The following is an 18,964-nucleotide window of genomic DNA, read 5'->3' on the forward strand; positions in this document are numbered from 1 at the left end:
AGTTGGACTATGGTAAGTACCACATTGCTTGAAAAAAATACCAAGTTAAACTTAATGGAAAAAATCCAAGTTCTCAATACCCTCAGATTTCATTATCAGTTTTTATTGGAGCTAGGATAATAAGATTATGGAATTAAGAGAAAAGTTATACCCATTTTCTTCAGCTCAGCAGGCCTAATGTGCAAAAAGCAAGCGACACTCATTTCTCACCATAAACGCAGCAAAAGCTGCTCGGAAAAGGAAGTGGTTTCCAACAGGTCCTTCCTGAAGGAGAAATGCTGTCACTTCAGCAGGCGCTGGGTCATGGCAACATCTTGTTAACAGTAGGTAAAAAGGTGGTATTTCATGAATTAATCCTGGAGTTGATGGGTTTCCACTTGGCACTACATGAGTTTGGGTCGTGAATGAAGGGCTTGGAGCAGCTGTCCCAGAAGGAACCTCTCTATTCCAGGTGTAACAGATGTTGAAGTGAAACAGCAGTGCCTGGGTAGGTTGGAGGCAGTTCAACCCAGACCATCTCATTTTTAGTTTAGAGACCCTCCTGAAAAAATAAGAGACACATTTAAATCCCTCTGCTGACTGGTCGAGGTGGGAGGAGGGGGAAAAGGACCCTTGAAGGGAAAGTTGGGCAACTTTCATCACGTCCAGTAATACTCTGAATCCCACTTATTTCCTCATATTAATGTGTTTTTAAAAAGCAATGTTTTAGACTACAGATTATTTTCCACGTTGGGGCATGACAACAAACTCTTTGCTCCACTCTGAGGATCACCAAGGAAAACCCCTTTCTGCCAAGGACGTTGGAAGTATCAGTCCTTCCCTGGATAAGTTCTGAGCAAGAAGAGAGTTGGTGACTCCAAAATCTGTCAGCAGTGACACTATGCCAATGGATTTTGGTACCATCTTGCTTAAAAGAGTGACAGTTTGTTTGCCTTTAAACTCTGAAATGCCGGAAATCGCTCAGACTGTTGCCACTGCCAAGCACTTCCCAGCTCCCCCCTCCAGCAAGAAGACACCAGCAGGTAGTAAATGGATCAGAAGAAAAGAGAGAAAATAAACATACAACCCCTCCCTTCGAGAAGGTAACTTATTTTAAATATTTTACTAATTTTTTTTACTACTTCAGTGTGGTTTATTTTTTTTCCCTAGAGGAGGTTTCAGAGCTGGATTTGTCCTCTTGCCCATACGAGCGCTCACTGTATCCTTCATCTCTATAAATGTTTAAAAAAGGAAAATTGAAATGTAAATTGCCTCAGTGCTTTTAAAAACCTTAAAAAAAAAAATAATAATTCAGTGACTCCTCTATGAGATGGAACTCTCCTCACTGCCTGAACCTGCAGAGCAGGTTAGCATAACACAGAATCAATTATTGTACTCGCCATATAAAACCTGTCAGCTTTAATACTTAACTGCAGTATCTCCCTGAATGTTTGATTTCCAATCACCTGTGTGAAGCTCCAGAAATACAAGGACAGCAGAAAGATTCTGGGGTAAGAAATCTATTTGACTCTCCTGAGTTATAAAAGTGAAATCTGGAAAGAATAATGCAGCCTGTGAACACGATTCCCTTTTTAATCAAACACTTCCCAGTCCTGTAAAATAGAGCACAAACTACAGAACAAATATTGAATTTCTATTCTGTATTGTCATAATTGTGACACCATTTCATTTATTTTTCAGCTTGCCTGGAACCAGCTTTTGCTGGAGTATTATTCTTATCCTTTCCCAATCCTTGTCCTCGAATCTCTTTGGATTCGAGTTGGTTTGTTTTGTTTGTTTGAGGGGTTTGTGTTTCTAGACAAAGAGAGGATCAGAATAGAAAAGAAATGCTTTAACTTTCACAGCCCTTCTACTTTATTATACAATTATTACACGTAATGCAAATAATTATTAACCTTTTCCTTCTTTTCTGTGCTCTATTTTGTGACCTTGCTGTGGCTAAGTTTGCAATCTTACAGTTCGAACTGGTGGAGGTGACCACACGGTGATTCCTTTATTTGAGAGCCCTAAAAATGACAGATTAAATAGAGATTGAGGATTGTGAAGTGCTGATGTTAGGATAAATGGGCGCTGTTTGTAACAGAGCTGGGACAAGGGCTTGGGGTGGTGGGGGAGTGAAAATTGTGAGTCCAACTCGATTCTCCTGCAACGTGTTTCTGGAGGGAAGGGGAAGGCTGGGACTGTAGTGGGAGAACAAGGGGGAAATGGTTCAAAAATGAAAGAGAGTAGGTTTAAATTAGATATTGGGAAGAAATTGTGAGGGTGGGCAGGCCCTGGCACAGGTTGCCCAGAGAAGCTGTGGCTGCCCCATCCCTGGGAGTGTCCAAGGCCAGGTTGGATAAACTTGGAGCAACCTGGGCTGGTGGAAGGTGTCCCTGCCCATGGCAGGGGTGGAATGAGATGGTCTTTAAGGTCCCTCAAACCATTCTGTGATTCCATGGCCCTGAGAAAAGTCATCTTGGAGCTCTTGTCCTTCAGACAGAGAACTCTGAACCCCCCCAGACAAGCCAGGACAGGTTTCTATGAGCTGCTCCATACCATTTAAAGTATTCCAAAAGCAAAAACCCCAAACCATCTGTAAGTTCTGGTTTGAAGCTCTCAGCCACTTGACAGCTTTGGTGGATTGCTTCTAACACCAGGAACATTGCCTGCCCATGCTCCATAATAGCTTGGACCAAAGAGCTATAAAAGCAAGGAGCAGGAGAGAGATTTATCTTGGTGTCTTTCAAAAAATGATGATCCTGAATTGATTCCATCTCTGAAACATAAGCTGCATGTTTAGCTCTTAAAAAAAAAAAAAGGGGGGGGAAAAAAAAGAAAAACATAAAATAAAGCAGGATTTATCCTCCAGATCAACTCTCATTCTCTTTCAGAAATTACATTCTAGACAATAAGTGATCATTATGTGCCAACAGACCTGAGAATCTGATTTTAACTTTCAGGTAACATATTAGGGCTATAACCAAATCTGAGAACTATTATCATAGCAAAATGACTGTAATGCTTCAAGGCTGTAATAGTCATCACCTTTTTATCATTCACATTACCATCAGGCCCTGAAACAATGAATTCCTTTAACGTTATTCTCCCATAACCTTTAACTGTCTGCATTATTTCAAACATCTGAAATAATCCTTTATGTGACACAGTAGAATAATATGTTTGCCATTGACTGCACACTAGAATTTGTTAAGCCCAGAATAATGCAAAAACTCTGCTCTGTATGTCATGAAAATACATTTATTCTTTCAGCTGTGCTGGGGAGTGATGTTTAAGTGATATATAATTTGAAGGAACACCAATAGGAAACATAAGGTTCATAAAAGTCCAGGAATGCTCCTGCAGTTATATCACCATTATAAAAGTGTCCTGCTTACCTTGTTTTGGGAGGGCTTTACTCGGGCAGCTCTCCCATATTTTATGTGGAATGCACAGCATAAATATTCCATGGGTTCATTATAAAACTTGTGCTATACCTTCCCAGTGTCCTTCATGTTCTTTCAGGAAATGTTTATTCCTGTTCTATCAAGTAGGTGTTAATGCCCAACACCAGCACTGTACATAGATAAATAATCCTGTGTATGCTCCGATGCTTTTGTGCACTAACACTCCTATATCTAAGTTACTGCAGCCCTAGGCCCTGAATGCATCAAATTTATAAACACAACCCTCTATTTCTCCCCTCTGGTGAGGTGTATTATGATAGCAGAACTGGCATTTATCTGGCCTGCTGATATAAAGGTTTCCAGCCACACAAGCAATGCATATTGTACTGTGGAATTTTCTAATAAACTGCTGGAAATATTACCAGAGAGAGGGAGAGGGATCTTGAAAAACATCCCAGGGAGCCTCAGGGCAGAGAGATTCCTCCTGAGTACAAAGAGGTTTGGAAGGGGTTCTTGGAGAATATGACCTCTAAAATAACAAGTTTGGGGATTTAATTGCGACCTCTTCAACGCCATCATGTCGCACCGAAAACTGGATGCCTTAGGAAGGTCTCAGCAATACAGAGCAGCTTTTTGATAAAGTTTAACTGCTTCAAAGAACTTGAAAATGTAGTCGTAGAAAAATCTAAATTTATTGGAATATTTCTAAACTGCATTGAAGAAAAGGGATTTAAATAGAAAGAACTCAGGCCCTGGATAAGGGACAATTATTCTCGTGCTGAACAAGCGAAAAGGTGTTGGACTTCTGATCTAATTCTTGTGTGATTTCTCGTGTGACCTTTCCCAAGCCACACACACAGTCTGCCCAAGGAAAGCACAAAGTGATTCTCCCTGGCTTCACTGGAGGAGAGAATAAGGTCCTAATTTCGCTTTGAATCAGTTTTCTCATTAGTAAATTACCGACCTCGGAGCTTAATGTTCCCAATGATCTTCAGTCCCCTTGAAGAGCAAAGTGCTCTCGGAATGTTAACTGTCCTCATTGCCAGCAGTCACAGAGCAGGCAAATCCAGATTAATATGAGCATTTCAGTGGCCATGACCACGCCATGAAATCCATACCCGTGTTCCCCCCCCTCCCCAGAACAAGGCAAGAGTCAAAAAAGATTAAACCTTGCAGCTAAAGGGAAAGCTGGTTTCTCAGCAGGTGACTTGAATTTCCTGCAGGTTTTGCTGTAATTTAGGGCAGATTTTCATTTGCTGTCGTCTCAGCGCTGCGCTAAAGCACTCATTTCATTCACAGAGTTAATCAGCGAGTTCACTTCACCTGGATCTGAAGTTTCTGGAGCTGGATGTTGGCTTTGTTTCAGCACTTAAGGCCTGATGATGTTCCAAGAGTGTTATGAACTCCGAGCTCAAGGAGAGAGGTGGAAGTTGCTCATGCTGGATTGGTCATCCCAACCTGGAAGGAAGAGGGGAAAATCTCAGTGGAGAAGAAACAAAAGACTGGTGGCAAATTTGCTGGTAAGTGTTAAAAAAAAAAAAAAAAAAAAAAAAGAAAAAAAGAAAAAAGAGCAATCCTGAACATTAAAAAAGCCCAGCAGGAAATCATTAAATCTGAGTGATAAAATGGGTTTATTTTAATTTGCTTGGATGTTCATGAACAATGAAGTGATGGTGGAAAGTAGTTATCTATGGCTTGCAGCATGACTTAGAAAATAATGAGCCCTGGAGCTTCATCCCAGTGAGAATCAGAGAAGTTTAAGTTGAAAAGACCTTTTAGATCATCGAGTGCAACTGAAGAGATTGTGCCTTTTCAGTAAATTAAAAAAGCAACATCCATCTTGGCTGCAGAGTATCACCTGCCATGCTTGCTGATTTATTTAACCAGTTTTTCATCCCATAACTCTTCCAATCTGTGTTCCAATGATCTCATCCTGCGTTTCTGTGAGGAAGGTTACCAGTGTGGAAAAGCCATCTCCTTCCACCTTCACTATGTGACTGATATTTCTGATGTTCTGTTTACCTGCCTTTAAATCTATGCCAAGGCTAAAATATGGGATTTTTTTGGTCCCATCCACAAGGATTTTGGGAATACCCTTCCTGCTATACCCACCTAAATAGGGGGAACCTTCTTCATGGCAGTAAATCCTTTAGGTTACATTATTTCAACGTTTTAACTTCTGATCTGGTGTTCTGCTCTCAGAACAACTCCAAAGCTTGTCTAAACTGCTCACCCTGCTCATATTTCTTCCCCATCAGTGTTGGAAATGTCATCTGTTGTTTCTCCACCTGTTAATCCGTCTGTGCCCGAGCTGTAAATCTGATTTATAAAGATACCTATATCTTACTTTTTGGCCACATGTGACCAATGGGGCCATTTTTTTTCTGTCATTGTTCATTTTTTTTTCACCCTGCATCCACCTATTAGTCTAAGTTCTGAAAGACAGGGAAATATGGGAAATTTGATTCCCACATTTCCCTACCTTTTTTTTTGTCAAGAGTTATTGAAATCACTCTGACACAACAGGACATTATTGGAGTATATATTTTGATTTACAATTTTTTTACTGCCCTCGTTCATTGCGATCAAAAATTAATTTCAGCCATGGGGGACACATATATAAACCTGATGATTTGTGCTCACAATCAACTAATTTTTTTAAGGAATTCTCTACTGTGGTTAGTCATGTTAACAAAGGTATGAGCAAAATTACTTTGCCCCTAACTTGCAATAGTTTTAGTCATTTTATTTCTTTTAGAATTCTGGGAAACTTTAGCCAGAGTAATAATGCCTTTTGATTGCCAAAATATGTTCCCTTCTTCAAAAATCGGCTTTGGACCGTAAGCATCACCTCAAAGAGGGGTTTCATTGTGGGCTGCTTGATTTTTTTTTTGGCTGTCTTAGCTCTGTGCTGGAGCATTCCTGTTTTTCAGTCCTACTTTTATGCTCCAATATACCAGCAATATTTCTCCTTTTACTGGCTCATTTAACCTATGCAATAAAGATGCCTGTCATGTCATAAGGTAAGTATTTTCCCTAGAAATTGCTATAGAAGTTCTTATCAAACTGGACATTTCTATTGATTTGTGAATTGATATTAGCAAGTTTCTTTCTGCCTCCTTTTTAACAATTGACTTTTTAGACCTCCACATTTCTTCAAAGAAATATTGCTGTAAATTGCAGTGACCCAATGTAATCCTGACCTGCTCTTTTTCTTCTCTCGTCCCTCAGTGCTCCAATATTCTAATAGCTTTTCTTATGCTCCTTGCAATTAGTTCACAGAAAATTAGAAGAGATAATGGTTAATGAACAACTGTCACTCACTGTCAGTGGAGTGCTGCAAATGAAAAGGCACTTTCAGAAGTCAGAGAAATGAGATAATATTGCAGGGACAATGAGCCATCCGGAGCTGGGGGAAAACTGCGTGGAATCCAAAATTTTCCCTGCTCAGGACCCTTTCATACCTTGAAAATATTCATCTCTGTGTGGCTCTCACTCAGAGCAAACCCTAAAGAACTTTTCTAACCCTCAATATCTGCAGTGAAATGACCCCAGGCCAGTGAGATTGGCGCAATATCCTGGTCTTTCATAGGTTTGTCTTGGATCCTTTAAAAGATACATGAAAAAAAAAAAGTGATGATTATTAAACCTGTGTAATACTAAAGTATCAATATTTATACCCTCATCAACGAGGGTCTGAATGGACGTTGTTGTGAGCACAGTTTAAAAATGGAGAACCTTTTCTTCTGCTTTTCTTTTGGATCTAAAAGGGGTCACATCAAATTTAAAGTGGTTACTTTGAGAGGAAGATCCCACACAGGATAAAACTCTCAGGCAGGGTATTTCTCTTACTTACTCCCCTGACCAAGCTTAGTCAGAAACATCCCCCAGCGTGGTTTAGAATGTTGTTTGTCTTCATCCAGGAAAAAAAGATCAATTCTGTTGTGGAAACACAGAGCACAGCATGGGATCACACTAATCAATTTGAGCAGGCCTTGGTAAAACTATCTGGTGCTCTGCAATCCAGCAGCATCAAAGCTAATTAATACTTTAGTCAGCTTAATGAATGTATTAGCGGTTAATATTTGTGTATAAGCTCCTCATAACTCAATAATCCTACCCCATTTGCATTATTAATAGGACAGGTATGTGCCTTTGAGTTGATTGATCATAAAACCCATTAACCCAGATTTGTGCTGTGCCTCCAGTTAACTCCAAGGAGGAGCAGGAAGCACCAAGGGCACGAGAGCAGGGAGCAGACTCAGGGGTATAAAAGGCCTTTTCAGATTCCAGGTGACTGGAACTGGAGAACTGCAATGAAAGATGCATTTTAAACCACATGGGGGCTGATGTAGGAGGTGATGGATGCCTGAAACCAAGGACTAAGTGCCCTAGTTTATGAGATGCCCAAACTCTTTCAGCTCAGGTCCCCTCTGCAAGGCAAGCAGAGCAAGAGGAAAGAGGGAAGGAGAGCGTGAGAGGTCTGATCCACTCCACAAAACAATATTCCTTCATTTCTCTTACTCTCTTTACCCCACTCCACACATAAAAACTCTCCATGTAGTGGAAGCTTATTTATTTAAATGAATCTGTGGGTTGTTTCAGGTGGGAGATGAGTAAATAAACCAAGCACTTCTCTACCGCCCGTTAGAGAAGAACAATATTTTGCAATTTCCCTCCTACAGGCTTTGTGTTCTACAAAGAGAAATAAAAACCTGCTTCATCCTCTTCAGTAGCCTTGAAAGCTTTTGCTTATTCATCCCCTCCTCACAATAGAGGCCAGATAATGCTCTGAGAGGGGAAAGCACCGTTCAGACGCTGCAGAGAGAATATGCAGTGGAATGAATTCCATGGAACAATAATAAAAGAAAGATATGAGGAAGAAGCAGTTCATTCCTTCGGAGACTCATCTTTTTAATGCACTATTTCCACAGGATCTTCTAATTGCTTCTTGTGGGATTGAAGTGTTTTCTCTTGCAGCCTTGGTTTAGAAATTTGTTGCACTCGTCGGTACCTTGTTCTGCTTTTTTAGTTTTTAGGTCTGAAGAATTGTTTTCTTACCCTGTTTTTCCTCTTTTTTTCTTTTTTTTTCCCTGAGATATTTTCCCCATCTCTCACATTTCCTTGTTCACACTGTTATCAACAGTGAAATTTAAGCTTCTATGATGCCACGAAGCTGAATCCTCTTTTATTGCCACACTTTCTTACGTGGGGAGGGGGGGAACAGCGGTGAAAGCTGCTGGTTAATCAGTTCTGGAGCCTTCCACGAGGCAGGAAGATGTGCCACGAATTATCCAGTGAGGGGCACCTGCATGATTAACAAAAAATACCTTCTCCATTCTGCACTCCAGCGCTTCTCCACTTGCCATATCTTTGTTAGAACTGTGTATAAATGGAATGAGATGGGAAAAGGAGACAGAAAAACCTCAAGCAAAGGAGTTTGGGGCTAAAAAAGCAGGCAAAGCAAAGCAGCAATGCCACAATTCCCAGTAGTGCCCAGATGTTTTCTCATCTGCTCAGGCACAGCTTTTTATTGTCAGCTGCCACATGAAAACTTGCCATGTTAGGGCTTAATAAGTAATTAAGACAGTCTGCCATGAAACTGAGAAAAATGAGGCAAACAGTGTGCCCTCACCTCTTCTCACAGAGTTTGATTGAACTGGTTAAAAATGTTCCTGTATTCTGCATAGAGCTGAGCAAATCACTCATCATAAATAATGTATTAACCTAATTTCATCACTTTTACTCTGTGAAACGTTCCTGAGTAGATTTGAAAGTATTTCTTCAGGAAAAGTGGTGGTGCTTGAAAGCAAATCACCAGATGTTTTATCTGCACATGGTAATTACATACAAACAGGTAATGCTGTAAATTGAGAAAGTCTAACATTACCTCTCCAGCTACTATTTGAGAAATATTTAGGAAGTAGCTTCAGAGAAAATATTTATGGCTAAAATCAGCGTGTTGGGAGTATTTTGTGCACCTGAAGTACACTGATGTGCTGCAGGAAAGTCACTGGGAAGGACGCAGGGCCAAATAAATATAATTTACTTCTTACTATGCCAGTAAAATTGCTATGACTAGATCTGTTTAAATTAACACAGCCATAGCCATGTGGGATAGACAATATCATCTCAGGTATGCAAAAGCCTCCCACTTCTATGCAGATATCAAACTTCTGCAAGGCAAATTCGTCACCTGTAACTAAACTTGTCTCAGGATTACAGCGAGATTTTTATTTCCCTTGATGCAGTTCTGCTTTTTCCCTTGAAGATCTCTGTGCAGAAGGTTCAAAGAGCAGGAAAAACACCTCCTGAGGTAATGCAGGAAGACACAGTATGCAAAGATCTCTGCTGGAAAAGAAATTGCATTTCAGGTAATCAGCGGAGATCAAATGAGGCAGCAAGAGCCTGGTGGCCACCAGCCTGTTGAGGGCAATGAGAGTCAATGGAGGATCAATATGCTCTGGAGAAAGCCTTGAAAAAGACTTTAAGATGTGCATAATTAGCCATTCTTGAAGGTGTCAAAGCAGTTCACACCAAAACACTCTTGTGTATGTGATAACCTGTGAGAACACAGTTCATACCCACCTGAAATCTTGGCTGACCACCACGTGTCACCATAAAAATCCAGAAAAAAACCAATAATTAAGACATGGAATATATTATATCAGTTATTCATGCTTTGGACTTGTGAGAGAATGAATGAAAACCTTGATGGGAATGGCAGAAAACCAGTTGGGTTTCCTGGCCTGGGGGATCCCAAATGTTCTTCAGGGCGAAGGGCAGCAGAGATGTGTTCTGCTTTTTTCATTAAAAAAAAAAAAAATCACATTAATTCTCTGCTGCTTCTCAACAGGCTGACATCAAATTTGAGTCAAATATTACACTGTAAATAAGGACAGGCTGCCACCAAGCAGGGTTGCATAGTTTGTAAGGGTTCAAGCCAAGCAGGTTTTTACTATTTTACTATTTACTGTTGTTTCCTTTCTCGACCAATAGCAAAAGGACTTTCCCTGCCAGGTTCTTTGCGAATGTTTTGGGTGCACAAGTCTGGGATGTGGTGAGCTTGGACCCTGCTCCCCTCCATTGTAACTGGGATTCTGCTTTTAGCATCGGGAAGGTCTCACCAACAGGAACTCTGACCTTCAGAAGACAAAAAAACCCCGTTGGTTTAAGAAGTGTGAGTAAAACCCCATCAATTCCATCTAAAAAATAAAAAAAAAATTCTGGTGGTCCATTTATTATCCTCTGGGTGTTAGTTCATAACTCTCAGGAGCTCAAAATAAAGCTGGAGGGAGGGATGGTGTACAAATGTTGGTAGCTCTGGCTGCAGCCACTCCAAAAGCACCAATACAATTGTTCATTCACTGCAAAATTAGCTTTTACTTTGCAAATAATAATCCCCAAACAGATTTATTCTCTGGCTAGTTACTGATACCCCAAACAGCAATTTTTTCCTCTTTTAATGACAGAAAGAAAGAAATTATACAATTAGATTTTTTTTTTTTTTTTAACTCTCTTGTGATATCGGACTGGCACTTGAGAATTATCATTACAAGTCTCTGGTGGTTTTAGGGCCAAACCCCAGGAAATGCAGCAAAGTGGGAGACATAAAATACATCTTCACCCTCCTCAGGATGGGATTGTGCATATACTGTGCTATAATGTATATAACATTACAGGCCTACGTTTTTACTGACTCTACAGGATACTCAGACTCTCAGTCTATTTATTACAGATCAATTTTTGTGATATCATTGATCCCCTGAACACTGGGACTGTCATCCTCGCTCAGGAGCAGCTGCAGCAGCAGCTGAAATACAATCCTTTTCTCCTCCATCCCTCTGTGGATTAAACCCTCAGTACACACATAATAGTCACTCTCTTTGTGAAGATTGTATGCCACTGGTATTAGACAAAAAAAAATAACAATAATGAAGTAATATGTTTAGAAAAACGGTGAAGAATTATAGGCCAATCATTCCCTGCTCTGTGCCCAGGAAGATACAGAATAAATAGTCAGACCATCTATTTAAGCACTTGGAAGATCAAAGATGATAAGGAAAGAAGCAGTATGGGGTGTTTTGAGAGCAAATCATATCAAGCTTCCCTAATGCCTTTTGGAGATAAGGTGGACAGGGGAGAAGGGGAGTGAGGATCTCTGCAGGAGAGGAGGAGCTGTGCAGGTGGGAAGCAATAGGAAAAAAAAAATCCAGTTGTCTCCTTTCCTTTCCATTTTTAAAAGCCATGAAAATATGTTTGTGGATTGATGGAGTCTCTTTTTCCTCCTATTCACAGCTCAGTTCTTACATCTGTACCCAACTTCCCTGCAGAGCCTCCCAGCTGAGGGCACCTTCCACACTTAATTCTTGATACCAAAAATCATCCCAGAATAATTTCCAGAAGTTTCATCATCACACTTCACTGTAATGAAATAAATTACTATGTAATAAATTCTTGTATAATATTACATATTAATATTTCTAAAGAAATAAATTAATTACTTCTTTTTAATACACAAAACTTTAGGAAAAACTCAAGAGACATCATGTTTAGTGTTAGTTGTAAGGATCCCCCCAAAGCCAACCTCCTTTAAAGACATTCATTTTAATTTTCTGATCCCAGTTCTGATTTTTTTAGAGAAATGAAGGCTCAGGTCTGATCTTGCACTGTTAATTCCATGGAATTAACTCCAAGTAGAAGCATCTGAAGACTCAGAGCCAAAGGTTTCTTTAAATTAGATGCCCAGAAACCAACAGGTAATTGTTACTCTTGTTTATGAAGTCCTGTCCTCACAAGATCAGAGGCAACCTTTACTCTGTTGAATTATTTTTATGAGATCTTCAGGCTTCAGTGTTCCTTTGTTTCTTCTTGTGTATTTTTAAGATTGTTTTCATCTAATTGTCCTTCTATGAATTTACAGTGAAACCAACTAAGGACACTTTGTACATAACCCTTTCATCAAATCTGCTGGAAAAAGTTCAGCTGAATATGCTCAGTGCATTTTTTTCAGCTTGTCATCCTTCACAGATTTCTTTCTTTCCATTCTACCTAAAAATATTGTTTTGCTTAAGAAGAAGAAAAAAAAAAAAAACAACAAAACAAAACAAAAAAATCCAAGCCCCAACCTATCCTGGTGACAATTTGCATAATATGTTAATGCTGATATGCATAGAGACATCTGGATGGCATTTTAATATCTCATTCTCATTCAAACAACTAGAAACCACACAGATGGGAGAGACAATTTTAAGAGCATTGTTGTAAACAAATAAGGCAGCCAGGAAATCAAACACTCCGGGATAGGCTTTCTGTGTGGGAATGTGCACATGACATGTTTTGACTGCAAGGCAGAGCTGCCTCCTTCCCTTCCAGCTGAACCAAGAGGAAAATGAGGAATTTTAAACTGAGATTGGGGATCGTTTTGTGGCGGGAAGGCCCACCCTGATGAGACCTAAAATCCAGTCAGAGAATGCAAACAGTGCACAAGGTGCCTGTGGTGAGTTACTGGTGGCTGCTGGAGCCACTCTACCAGGATCTGCACTCTACAAGGAGTACAATTAAAGCTCTTTAAAAGGAAAAGTGAAAAGCTTTGTTTAGTCATTTAATCATAGGAGTGTTTTAATGAATAAAAATACCTTGACTGGACATCACTGTGTTAAGAGAAACTTAGTCCCCAGAACAACATTAAAGTTAAAACCTGTTTCAATATTTCACACGGCATGATAAACACGGAGATGGAACAATTACTTTAGGATTTATCAGTGAGGTGTTTCATCAGCTTAATTATCGTTTTTGGGTGTTCCCTCCCCATTTTGTGGGGCAGATTCTTAAACAGCTCCAGTCCTTTGATCTTGTTCTAGTTGTAACTGTGTAATCATTCATTCCATCAGCCACTTCTCCATCACCTTGCAAGTGTAAAACCAATCAAAGGAATGAAATTATTCCAACTGCTTACTCCAAATGAGAGGGAATAAGGTACTGATGGATTGTGGAACCCTCTGCATGCAGAGACCCAACCTACAAAAGCAGCCACAGTGCTGGTTTTGGTGTTGAACTGTGCTGAAACCAGCCTCCAAATACCAAAAACACATCCTGCTTTTTGAAGACGGATGTGATAGATAAGCTGAGAGCTGGCCTGGAAATTTAGCAGTCAATCCCTTTATGCTTTAAAAGTCCAGCCCCCTTTCACACAGTCATGTTCTTCTAACATGACCCTTCTTGGGGTGTGTGTGGAGATTCCTGCCTTGGGTGAGGGCACTCCTCAAGGCTGAGCAAAAGAAATGTCCCCCTTGAACGTTGCTCTGGGTGATTTACATCAAAGCTCTACTAAATAATTATTTCTTTTTGCTACATTTAATATCAATGCTTACTCCAATACTTGCTCCAATAGAGTGAACTACCCTCTCCTATACCATCCTACTAGTAGTGTTTTTATGGTATAGTAAATAATTCTGATTAAGATCTTTTGTCTGATCATTTGTAATAAAAAAACGATATAAATATTCTCATTTTGCCAACCATCAAAAGCTGTGGGACAAAAGTGGTTCAGTCCCATCTTTGTAATTCCTTAAATTTAAATGTCTGACACAATCCAAGGCTGGGATTGGATTCAGCCACACTTTGACTCCTCTCTGAGAAGGAGTTTAGAAAGCAAGGGGGGTCCTTTCTGCACCTTGTGACTCAATGGCAGGGATTTTTAATAACTTTTGTCTAAGCTTCCACCCCTACACGTTTTCTGGGAGACTCCTCACCCAGCCCAACTGTCCCCACAGATTGTCCCCAGCACATGAGAGACAAAGCTATTTAAGGCTCAGGATGTTGTGGGCAGACTGTGGCTTGTTTCATCAATTAGCAGTAGAAATAGGAAAAACCCTGACTGCTTCAGGAAGGAGACATGTAAATTCTGTTTTCATGCTTTACATAATAATGTACCTTCTAGTAGTTATTTGCTCCTGTTGTTAAAAATTCATCTCCGTGGAGTCGTGTAGGACTCAGTAATTCCCTGCAGTCCTCTTTAATCTGTTCTTGTTTGTGCCTCTTTATAGGTATGTAATCGTTCTGAACTAGAGCAGCTCCTGCAAGTGCTGATATTTTGGAGCTCTCTCGGTGTGTTTATGTAAGAGCCACACAACAAGCCTTTTCTGTAGGTGGAGCTGATGGCTCAGCAGATGCTGCAAATTGGTGGAGCTCTCTGGACTGCACTACAGTTCCTAAAATCACAGATTGTCCTGAGTTGGAAAGAACCCACAAGGATCATCGAAGTCCAATTCCTGGCCCTGCCCCAAGAATTACTCCCATCTTTATCAAAGAACACCATAAACTGATTATTTTCCCTTCACTACAGCACCTCTTAGCACTTATGGTTACAGATCCCACACATTCCACTGTCCTCACAGAAATTCAGGAATTCAGCTGTACTTGGTGAAGCACATGACACAAGAGTCCAAGACTTCTTCCTGCATCACTTGTAAAACAAGTAAAAAGTTACAATTTAAATTCTTGGCAGCAGAACTGGAGGTGGCAGGACTTGGAATCTGGGCCAGGAAGTCTTCTAATGCAGCTATGAAAACTTTTAAGTGCCAGACTTTAAGTTTGCCTTAAAAAAAAAGTCTATAAAACTTTACTCCTAAGCATGCTAACATTGACAAATTTAGTTAATGTCTGGCAGAAAAGGGAGGATAAAAATAGTCATTTAATTTTTAGTCTGCAAATTGTAAGATTGCGAACAGCGTTTGCTCTCAAAGAGGAGTCTGTACTTTGTTCACACAGCTGGATTTTTGTGATGGCTGGTACATGCTTAAAGAAAATCATGATCTAATTGTTCCTCCTTCAAGGCTGGTGATGATGGAGCCATTGTGGCAACTCGAACGGACGGAAAAACATTAATAACAAATGGTGCAAGTGCCTCCCTCCGATCACAGAGTGCTGGAAAGCAGGCAAATGATTAAACTACGATAGGAATAGTCAGAAGGCAAGAGACATACACTTTTAAAGCACGGATTTGTGCTTTGTTCTTAGCAGATGGGGCTGATGTGTTTACAGGTTGGAGAGGAGGCGGCAGCTCCAGGAGCAGGAGTGCCTGGCTGACAGGTCAGGATCAGGGCCACGATCATCCCTCCACCTTCCCTTCCTCGGGATTGCACTTTCCCCCCTCTCTACATTAGTGGAGCAGGGCAGAGAATCCAAAGGTCTTTTGGAAGTCAATCATTTTCCCCAAATATCAGTCTCCCTGCATCTCACAAACCACGACGGGCAGGCGTTTTTATAGGACTGCAAGAGCTTTTGGTGAGGGGTGTTCATAAAATATGTATGAATTCATTGTATATCTGCAGTAAAAGAAGAACACATATATCACAGCAGATCATATTTTTGTGTCATCTCTGGTGAGAAAATACAGATCAATGGATTCTAAACTCGTGTTTTGCTGGTACACAAAGAGCACAAAAAGCACCGGGGTAACTGATGTTGACACCACAGGAAGAGTTATTGGCTAATGAGTTTTCTCTATTTGGATCTGTAACATACAATTCCATAGGAGATGAAATTAAATTTGTTGTCTGCTATTTTTTACTGACATAAGAAGAGCACAAAAGGTGTCCTGAGTCAATCCTTTAAACCACAGTCACATTAAAGCCCTTCAGCTGAAAAGTTACAATTTTTATGTAAAGAATGTGATGTCTTGTCCTCAAACCTGTTTCTAAACAGAATCTCTTTCTTAAAAAAAAAAAAAAAAAAAAAATTGAAATTTCTCTAAAACAGTGCAGCTGATGGTTCAGGCTGCATGATTAAATTTGAGGATTTGAAAGCCATTGAACACAGAGTATTAAACCAGCCAGTATTGATCTGCATTATGAGCATAATCCCCACTGTTTGAAGGTGGAGAGGAGGAATCACAGTGCCTGGAGATGACTGAAATCTGCTCTTAATTTGTGCAGCCCTAGTCAAGTAACAGAGGATCAGCTGGTAAACAGAGGGATCACGATGGTTAATCTTTTAAAGTGTTTTTAAAAATACTGTGAGGAACCTGGGTACCTGAATTTCTGTACAGAAGCTCTCCCTGCAGGTATGGGCACAGCAACATTAGATGGAGGTATTCAAATGCCTATCAGTGTTATGATAGTGTTTCAAAAGCTACATTATTTAAAAAGAGGCATCATTAAAAGGGATCCTTTCAGATTGTTCCAGGCTTGAGCTATTTACCTTAATCAATGACCAAAAAAAAAAAATAAATTTGGGATTGTCTCCTCCATTTACATTCCTAGAATAGCTTTTTTGGAATTGCTCCAATACTCTGTGGAATTTTAGATATAGGACAGCTACTCGCTCTAACCAAGACAATAAAATTTCACAGAAAAAAAATATCCCTTTTTGTGCAGAACTAGATGAGGGCAAAAAAAAAAATATCAAAATGCTTGATTTGTCTCACTGCCCAGAGCAAAGCTCCCCCTGCTCTCAGAAACACTGGGGTGTATAACCAGGAGAGGCTTTGTAACAAAGGGCCAAGGGGAAAAATGGAATGGATAAAAGGAAGATATGCACTTACCCCGCTGGGATTTAACTGTGCTGTTGATTTTCTCCCTCCAGAATCCCATCTCCCAGCCATCCTGAGGCAAATGCCACCCAAAATGGTCCGTGGTGCTCTGTTCCAGCTGTGCCAGCCCAGCAACGAGCCATGCAGGCCTAAGGATGGGGGTTGTTTAAGCTCTCAGTCAGGTTTATCTGGGAAATGCCTTATTTTAGTGTTGTGCCTGTGGAAAAAAAAGTCATCTTGACAACCCTGCTCCCACCAGCTGGTGTTGGGTTGGTCTTCAGGCATCCACGGAGAGCCACCTGCAGTACATTCCCACATCACTTTATTGTCCTGCCTGGAGGATTCTGGGCTCAGAATTTCGGGATGGAGTGGCCCTGAGCAGCTGAATTTCATCTCCTCTTTCCGAGGATTGTACTTACAGCAAATTAAGCCATTTCCAAGGTTTCTCATTTAGACACTGGCAAGTGTTTCTGTCCTTAATGTTGTTTTGACTGGGATCTGCTCCGCAGGACTCCTGTGCAGCTCTCAGTCCCCTCTGCAGGCAGAGGGGGATGCAGAGGAGTCTGCAGCACATCCCAGTTCTCTAAAAAGCTAATTCCAGACATCACAGCTGGGTCAGGGTGGTTCCCAAATCACCCCTTCAAATCAGGATCAGCTCTGGTGTGACCAGACTCATCTCACCTGTGCTTCAGACAGTCGATAGCTCTCTTAACATTGATTTTATCTTTTTTTTCCAAGTCTTAGCACTGTGCTTTCCATATGTTCTCACATTTTATTGCTGGAAAATCCTTATTTGTTTCAGAGCATTTGACCAACCCTCACACTTTCAGGAGCAGAATAGATAAATGCAGGCAAAGCCCCTGAACTCCAGTGAAAGGGAATCTGATTCTGCTAATCCTCCGTTGTTCCTTTATTCTGTTTTACGGACCACGTGGCAAAAGACCTGCTGATTCTTTCTCCTCTATCACCTTGTCTTATCAAAGTTCCCTCCCACTCTTGACCTCCACACAAAATAAGTTGTGTCCTAAAATGGTATCAACCAAACAAACTCATCCTGAGAGAACAGGGAACATTGCTAAGCAATTTGTACCAAAATAGTGGATGAAACTTGTGGATTCATCCTCTGTGTAGATGAAACTCCAGCTGGAGGGGGTGAGGAAAGGCTTTGTTTTTATCTGTGCATTGTAGGTGTTTATCCAGCACTCATAATATAAATAAACTGGTGGGTTTTAACGTTCTTTGTTCAGCAAGATCCTTTTTACCCTCCTTCCTTGGGAGGTGGATCTCTTAGTCATATTTATGGCAATTATAAAAGTCATTCATACATTCATTTTATGAGACCTGAGGTACCTTGTGAATTTCTAGAGAGAAACCTCTTTTTTTCCCCCCAACTTGAGAGGAGATAGGACTGCATTAGATTATATGAAATTTAAATGCATTAGCTGTTAGCCAAAGTGAATTTTCATATAAATTAATATTGTTATTGTATTTTAATAAAGCAACAGCATTTATGGAATTATGGAGACATCAATTAGTTGGAGGTGTCTTGGAACAATTACTGACTTCATGCATCACCTACTTCTTCACTTCCAAACTAGTTGCACTCTCCAGAACTCCCATATATCAACGAGCCATAAGCCACATTTTAAATGCCTTCTAGCCCGTCACAGCCAGTTAGAAAAAGCCCCCTGAGCTGCTGACATCCTAATACGTGGCTGTGTAATTAAAATTTTGACATATGCAAAGAGTTGTAAGATAGATAAAGGAGTGTGTATCGTAAATAGGAGTTTAAAGGCTCCCAGCAGATGGTTGGTTTGTGGAAGAGGTGCAGGCAGTGCCAAGAAATGACAAGCAGATGGCTGAGGTGTGAAGGGTTTGGAAGAGTTGGGGATGGAATGGGCAACACTCTGGATTTTCACGCGCTGGGCTTGAATAGAAGGTTAAACATTTTACATCCTTCTCTTTGCATTTATAGAAATGTGTCAGTGAAAAATGTCCAACAGTGCAGCCCAGTAATAACAATCAAGTCACTCCAGACAGGCTT

Source organism: Empidonax traillii, unplaced genomic scaffold, assembly GCF_003031625.1.
Source record: "Empidonax traillii isolate 1590-97213 ecotype Southwest subspecies unplaced genomic scaffold, ASM303162v1 scaffold420:size724490, whole genome shotgun sequence".
In the NCBI taxonomy this organism is placed as follows: domain Eukaryota; kingdom Metazoa; phylum Chordata; class Aves; order Passeriformes; family Tyrannidae; genus Empidonax; species Empidonax traillii.